At 43.1% G+C, this 8119-nt stretch overlaps 1 long non-coding RNA gene across 1 annotated transcript; it reads right to left on the bottom strand.

Annotated features, from left to right (window-relative positions):
- Positions 1 to 3512: 3512 nt before the first annotated feature.
- LOC137164638 (uncharacterized) lies at positions 3513 to 7059 on the bottom strand. Its single transcript, XR_010923143.1, has 3 exons — positions 6974 to 7059; positions 4143 to 4199; positions 3513 to 3728 (listed from the first exon to the last, which is right to left on the bottom strand). It is a non-coding gene; the product is annotated as an uncharacterized lncRNA (long non-coding RNA).
- Positions 7060 to 8119: the final 1060 nt, after the last annotated feature.

The following is an 8119-nucleotide window of genomic DNA, read 5'->3' as shown; positions in this document are numbered from 1 at the left end:
TCAGCTGCTCCTAATTGCCCCCTAAGGAGACTCAGCTAATCTGCAGGGAACAGAGCTCTGAGCATTCTGAGGCTTACGTATCTGCCATAAATCACTTTCCTACAGCTTTCTGCCCTCGCTATATCACACCTGATATTCGGTTCAAGATATTGTTTGCTTGGCTCAGGTTGTTACATATCCTTGGCCTTTGAAATACTAATTGTCAAGCCAAAACATTCAGATGTAGTCGCAAAACTAGATGTCATTATCTTCCGGTCTTGCTCTGAGTGGGCTAAAAATGCCAGGAGTAGGTTTATTTATCTCCACAAATGAGATGGATTTAAGAGTTTGCGTGAGCAGATTGTTTTCCCAGGCACAGGTCTCACTCATAAGATGCGTTATCTGAAATTGCTGTATATTGAAGTAATGTCCAAATTATATAGGTATTTAACATACAATAGTGCCATCTTGTGGTGTACTATACTTCAGTTTATCACTGCATGCTATATATACACAACTATTACTGACTGTTGGCAAATTGGGTTTTTGAACTAGGGAATGCCTCAGATGGAGAAATTTTGATTATTAATAGGTTACAGAAAACACTCATTTTGCCAATTATTATTATTTATATTACAGTACCATCAAATGCCCCCAACTAAAAGTGGGGTCCACTGTGCAAGGCACTGTACAAATGCAAAGTGAGAAACGGTCCCTGCCTCTAAGAGCTTACAATCTAAACAGACACGACAGCTAACAGGAAGAAAATAGAGGCGCAGAGCGCATAAAGTCACATAGCAGGTCAGTGAAAGAACGGGGCATAGAACCACAGCCCCCTCATTTACAGGTCACTGCCCTAGTCACTTGACCACACTGCCTCTCAAAGGTGAATGTTCTTGTACTTTGTAATATTGATGCCCACCTCTGCTCATGGCTTTGCTTATGTGGTGAAAGATGGCTCCAACCCAAGCGTATGGGGTGGTCAAAAAAAAAGAGAGCTACCTCTAGATTTGACCCTTCACAGCTGTTTGTAGTTTTTTACATGTTGGGTTTTTTTTAAATTAGACTTTTAAACTACTGGTGCTACTTCGATTGTAAATAGTCCACTTCACAGTAACAGCATTGTAGGATAAGGTTAATAGTTCAGTTTTCCCTGATTATCTTTTTTATTTTAATGTTAAGCTTCTTTTAATCTGAATCCCCCTCGGTGAGGGAGAAAGCATAGACTGAAACTGGGGTGGGGTGGGGCAGGGAGGAGGTGTAATGTTTCACAACCTTGAATGAGACTGTGAACTCAGCAAGACTAAAAAATTGCTCTAGAAATTTGTGAACCTTCATTCCAGCAGGTTGGTCCATCCCTGAATTTGAACTTCTTACACACTGCGCTCTTCCACAAAGTACATCCATTGAAGTTCACTTCTTCTGTGCTGCCTATGGGAGAATTCAGCCAACTCACATCGCCCACATTAAAAAAAGAACATAGCCTTACTTTGTCAAGATGTTGGCCGAGCTCCTTGACTACTCCGCTTAGATGTTGCACCTCTTCCTCTTGCCCTCTGTCTGTCTGTTTCCCTCTAGATTGTGAGGTCCTTAGGGCAGGAACCATGCCTTCTTTTCTATGTGGCCAGCATGTAGCAGAGTGTGAGTGCTACCAAAACCAAATAAGGCCTGGTCTACACTAGAGAGTTTTGTTGACAAAAGTCAGCTTTTGGCGACAAAACAGTGCTGGTGTACACACCACAGTCACCTCCCCGCAGACAAAACTGCCCTGTTTTTTCAACAAAATAAACCCACCTCCATGAGAGGCATAGGGCTTTTGTCGGCAGAGCTAGGGCGACACAGTGTCAGTGTAGACACTGTGTCCCCTTAGACTCTAAAGCAGTGGAGAGGCTGTCATACTTGTCAATTTTACTGCTCAAGCTGGGAGCATGGGAGGTTTGTGGGGTGAGGGAAGCTGCCACCAATCTCCGAGCTGGGGTGCAGGAGGCTGCCCTGCTGTGACCCCGGGACATGGGCAAGCTGTGGGTGGCTGCCACCCAGCTTCCAGCTGGGGTGTGGGAGGCTGCCCCCCCAGCTCTTGGCTGCGAGTCGGGCATGGGAGGCTGAGGCTGGGCTCCAGGCGGGGCGTGGGACGCTGTCCCCTGGCTCCTGGCTGCGAGCCAGGGTGCGGGTGGCTGCCACCCTGCTGCAAGCCCGGCTGCGAGCTGGGGTGCGGGAGGCTGCTCCACAGCTCAGGGGATGCAGGAGACTGCCGCCCGGCTTCCCGAGACATGGGTGACTGGGGGCTGGGACCCAGCGGGACGCAGGCAGCTGCTACCCGGCTTCCCGGGATGCAAGCGGCTGGGAGCTGGGACTGCGTGAGCGCACCAGGACTGGACAGGACCAGGGAGTGGGGAGGAGAGGAGCCCACAGAAGGTCCGGGAGCCTGTGGGCTCCTGGCAGGGAGCAGAGAGATGGGTCTCTCAGCTTCCCATACTGCCCCGTAGGTCAGTGGAAGTGTTCCTAGTGAGGATGCACTCCATCGATCTAAGGAAAGCCTTGTGTACCTCAGCCACCACTGTAATTATAGCAGTGGCTGAAAGTTGACATATTTTATGTCGATTTATTTTCCTAGTGTAGACAAAGCCTAATAATACCTGTGCTCCAGTAATCCATCATACACAGATTTCTTTTTCCCTTTATTGATGTTACTTCCTTAAGGGCCAGATTCTGTGACATGCTGAGTGCTCGCCACTCCCTATGCCTTCAGTGGTGCTCTCTGCACCATGGAGGATCAGACTCTACACCTTGAATTGCAAGCCAGATTGACTGACTGGTATTAGCCATGTCAGTATTTTGCTCTGCTTTACTGGCTGAGGAATGAGTCAAAATTTGGCTTTTATCCAGCAGTGTATGACTAATATCATTCCTGTATGATTCCAGAATTGGTAGTGGTAACACATTCCCATCTGTGTGCCGAGCAGACAGCTAGTGATGCATTTATCTAAGATGACAGATATCATTAGTCCCTTGGTTCACCCCATGTCTTTAATGTATTTACAGGAAAAAGACTAGATGTGTCTATGTCTATATATTTCTTTCCATACAAATTAATAACATTTTTCTTTTGGCTGACGACAGCTAATTCACCCCCCCATTTACTATCTGATCTGTCTATAACATTCTTGTGATAACAGTGGAGCCTGTGGTGTTTTCCCACCCCTCCGCTTCTGAAAGGGGGCAGTGCTGCCTCTGGAAGATTTGATTACAGGGAAGAGGGAGAATATATTACATTGTATAGGTAACTAAAGATTAAGCATATGGCCAACTTTAAGCAGAGTAAGTATTAATTGACTTGAATGACAAGTCAGATGTTTAACATTAGGTACATGCTTAAGTATCTTCCTGGGTCAGGGCCTGAATCAGGAAATTATTTCAAATTTTACAGTTCCTTGAGGGAGAACTTTTGGAAGTCATAGGACTGGGGAACTAAATTAGCTAGTTTCTTATACCATATATTCTTTTTCTTTTTTCTTTATTTATTGTGTGGATAACAGAAAGAAACCTTATGATGCCTCAGGGCCTGCTACAAATATAAGTCAATAGAAATAATTAACATTTCAACAAGAACCTACACAAACAAGAAGGGCTTATGAAATATAACAACATTAAAACACAGGATACTGAATGGATTGGGGGAGTGGTAATGGATGTTCTCTTCTCAGCTAAAATCTGGTCAACGCTGGTAGATAGTGGCTGTTCGGTACCATCTGTTAAGTTAGTTAGATGATAGGTCTTAGTCTAGTTCTTAGCAGAGAAGTGTCCATAGAATAAAAAACACCACCACAGTAGGCACCAATTGGCATCCATGGACAATCTCAGCAAAGAGGCCAAGGCCAGAATGAGTTTGGAGGCTGATATACTATTTGTCTCACTCCTAAAGATGGTCACTCCAGGTCAGGGTTGAAGAATATTGACGGTATGAAGAGACGCTTATACTGCAACTGTCCAAGCTGCGTTAGGGAAGTTTACTTGAATAATACCCTGTTAAAAACCCTGGGTCCAGCCCTACACTCCGTGCTTCCATTGACTTCTGTACATGACTTGCCAAAAGGTAACATGCCAAATTATCAACAAATCTGTGGGAACACGCCAGTTAAAATATTCTTTATCTACATATTTACCTTTCAGGGGCTATCTTCTTGGTCAGATCTGAAGTAGCTGGTTTGGGGAGTTTAATTCTGCAAGACACATACATGAGAAATAAATGGTCTTAATATACTGCAAATATTATACATATTCTAGTGTATGACATAGGAAAAGGGGTAATTTTCGTACAGCTTTCAGGTGTTGAACAGCATGGGCCTGATCCAACAAACACTTACTCATGTGAGTAGTCTTTAAATCAGTGGGACTGACATCAGGGTTATAGGACTAGGCCATTGCTAGTGTAGTTTTACTGTTTGACTTTGTCATGGTAGGCCTGGGGGCAAAAGTGAGAAAGAATTAGTTTATGTTTGCTGGTTATTGCAGACAATTGATAAGGGAATTTTGAGAGCACGCAGTTGTTTGTCGTCTAGGGACATCTAGGGAGAGAGGGATGTCCAATGGTAAGGGCACTAGCTTGAGACTTAGGTTCAAGCCCCTACTCTGCCACAGACTTCCTATGTCTCCTTGAGGAAGTCACTTAGTGCTTCAGTTCCCCATCTGTAAAACAGGGATAAGAGCACTAACCTGCATCACAGGGGTATTGTGGGGGCTAAAATACATCGAAGTGTATGTGACAGGTCCCATGTAGATCTTAGATAGATTGAATGCATGGGTTGGGATTAGGTTTAATAGGTTGTTTTTATTAACTTTATGTGGTTTTATAATATTTCACTGTATTTGTATATTTGAGGCCGGATTTTGAATAAACCTCAGCTCTAAGCAACACTCAGTGAAAAAAACAGCAACTGTTAGATGCGGAGCCCTTTATAAATTCTGGCCAGTGCTGTTTATGTGCCTCTGTTTTGTGCCAGAACTAGATGCATTCCTTCTCCACTTTCTCCTTAGGCAGAAAGCTCTGGAGCACCCACTGGAGCCACATGCAACAATTTTGTTACTGCATGTGCACATCTGTAGGGGAAAGCTCCAGACTTCTCCCTTGCACAGAGTCATGGCCCATTTGAAGGGCAGGCACAGTTGCAGTCTCTGAGCTAAGGGAAGCACAGGAACTATGCCCTTTATATTCTCTCAGGAATACACAGACTCCTTGGCCCATGAAACAGGCCCAACGTACAGGGAAGTATGCCGCATGCTTTCCCAGCAGCCCAGAGAACTCCAGTAGACCTTCTGTCTTCCAGTGCTCCTCTGTGGCCAGAGTATCTGTGGGGTGTCCCCAGCACAGGTCTGTGTCTTTAACACAGAACTGAGCCCTACATGAAATCTCATTTATGCATGGGACATCTAAGTCTTTTAATAAACAGACTGAAATTGTCTTTGGTTCTGCAAAGAGACTGATCCTCAGAAGAGGGAAAAGCTCATGTCCCAGTTTGAAAAGCCTGCTAAATTGCTATGCCAGAAACTGCAGTGATATGAGCACTAAATTATAGGATTAATGACAATTGAGGGATTTCCTGTACCATGGGAGGACTTTACTTTTATGTAAACAAAACACAGATGTGAATGAGAATTCTAGGGAAGGGTGTTGGAAAAGAATGGAGTAGCAATCAAAGATTTTGTTTTTGCAAAAGTGTTTGCTGCTTGGCTGTTACTTTATTACATTATACTATTTTATTTTTTTCTGAGCTTTTTTTGTTCGTGTATGTGCAGCTTACATCTTTGACTATGTCTACACTGATGGCAGCAGAGTCGCCACCGTCAGATCGACTTATCTGGATCGATGGAGCAGTCAGTGAAGACCTGCTCAGTCGATCCAGAAATCAACGCTATTAATCCACCCCCACAAGTGGCGTAGCACTGTGTCAACGGGAACATGGTTCTCGTCGGCGCAGAGCAGTGAAGATGGCACGCAGAAGAGAAGCACAGCAGCCGACGGGAGTTACACAAGTTTTCTGCGTAATTTGCATAACTCCCGTCGACTGCCGCCGAATCGCTGCGGTAAGTGTAGACCAAGCCTTTGTTTTAAAACCAGTAAAGACATAGTGAAAAAACACTAACTGACATTTAAAAATATTTTGTCCTGAACCGATCTGTTGGTTGAAATTTCCATTGCCAAGGACCCCACAAAATAAACACACACATCTGAAGCCTCTGTGGATCTGGTCTTTTCTTAGTTAAATATGCTTTTTATATTATGTTTAAACAAAGACCAGATAACATCAAAACACTTATTAGCTCTTGAATCAGGCACTATTCTTACAATTCATTTTATGTACTACAGCAAGTCATTGTAAGCTCCTTGGAGCAAGGATTGTGCCTACTTTTTTATTATTTATATTGTGGTTCTTCTTAGAGGTCCCAATCATGGACTGGGAGCCATTGTGCCAGGGGCTATACAAACACTCAAAATGACAGTTCCTGCCCTGATGATTTTGCAATCCAAGTTTGGGCAGTGCACTGAGGATTCTAATGGAAACAAATTAATAATAATAAGTGGGTTAACCTATTGATTACAAAGAGGAGTTTAGTCCAAGCAAAACAGGATCAGACACACAATTATTTAAAACTTTTAATAATACTGTTAGGTTCATTTAGCCATTTTGGCTTTTTTTCTTCTCCATATTGGTCCTCCTCCTTATTACCTTGTTGTCGCTCTTTTTGCTACCCCTTTCTTCTGATTGGGCAAGCTTAGGAAAGATCTGACCAACAATAGGAATAAGGGCAGAAAACTTAGAAGGCAAGGTGGAAGGATCACATGACCACAGGGAAAATTTGCCTAGTAACAGAAAAGGTATTTAAGGGCTCTGCACAGTACACAGGAGGGTGGGGTGCTGTCTGTCCTAGTGGTGGCCCAGGCTTGCATCTGGTTCCATCAGAAGAAGTTCAGATAGTACCTGTTCCTGACACTTACCTCGTTCCTTTCATTCTAACTGTCATCCTCATTGTTGTCCTCGCTATGGTTCCTGCCATCGATCTCCCGGTATCTTATGTCCTGTTGGTCTCATGGTACTGTTTGCTCCCCAACTTCGTTTTGGCTCCTTATGGTTTCTGTGGAAGAATGGTGAAGTAGACTGTTTACTTCGTAACTTTATAACCCACATCTTCTTAGTCTAAGACTAGGGGTCTAGGCTTCATGCCTTTTGGGGTGTTAACCACTGAGTTATTCTGTTAAATAAACCCTTGTTTGTTTATACATTAATCATCTCTCATGGGCTACTAATTAAGTGATTACCCAAAGGTGATGGATACTTTTTCAAGGGATAGAATCTGGGGAAGGGTCCTTTATAAAGATTGCATCCCCTCTTAAGTAGAGAATTCTGGTAATAATACAAACCTAGAAATGTACAGCAAGAGATTTTCATTATATCACTGAACAATAATAACATAGGAAAATAAATGAGCAAAGAAGAAATTCCTCCAAAACATGAGACTTTTTATAATTAATTATTAATTTATTATTTATTATTTTTTAATTTCAGCATTTTGCACTTTCAGTGGAGTGGCAGCAGCAGCGTTATTTTCTGAGGGTTAGAGGGAGAGCTGCAATGATCACAGTTATATCTGCAGAGGGCACTGTTTGCCTTACTTTCTCTCAGAAATTTGGTATTGATCAGTGGGAACAGTAGTTGTTAGCACCATTTCCTTAAAATTTACAGCTAAAAATTTGATATAGCCTTACAAATATGCTTTATTTCACTGAGATTTTCATCAGAAAAGACATAAAGCTTCAAAACTTGATTTGTTGCCAAATAATAGTTTAAATGACATACTCCATATAAAAATACAGGGTCAGAGTCCCAGTGGGTGTAAATCAGTATAGCTCCATTGACTTCAGTGCAGCCATGCCAATTTACAGCAGCTGAGATTTGGCCCCTTTTATTTAATAAGCAACAATTTTTTAAAAACATGGGTATGTTTGTACCCAGCTCTGTGTGCGTTCACAAAGCAGGAAGAGGGTACAGGAAACCTCCTTTCCTTGTTTACTCATGCAGGGGATGGGCCCAATCTGACAGTTGTGTTCCCCTGAGCGCACAGAGTACAAGGCAGATTCTGCATT

Source organism: Emydura macquarii, unplaced genomic scaffold (assembly GCF_026122565.2).
Source record: "Emydura macquarii macquarii isolate MOO-44397 ecotype Brisbane River unplaced genomic scaffold, CSIRO-AGI_Emac_v2 contig_2681, whole genome shotgun sequence".
NCBI classification, from domain to species: Eukaryota; Metazoa; Chordata; order Testudines; family Chelidae; genus Emydura; species Emydura macquarii.
The sequence above is the reverse complement of the archived record's forward strand: the minus strand, read 5'-3'. Positions and strand labels throughout refer to the sequence as shown.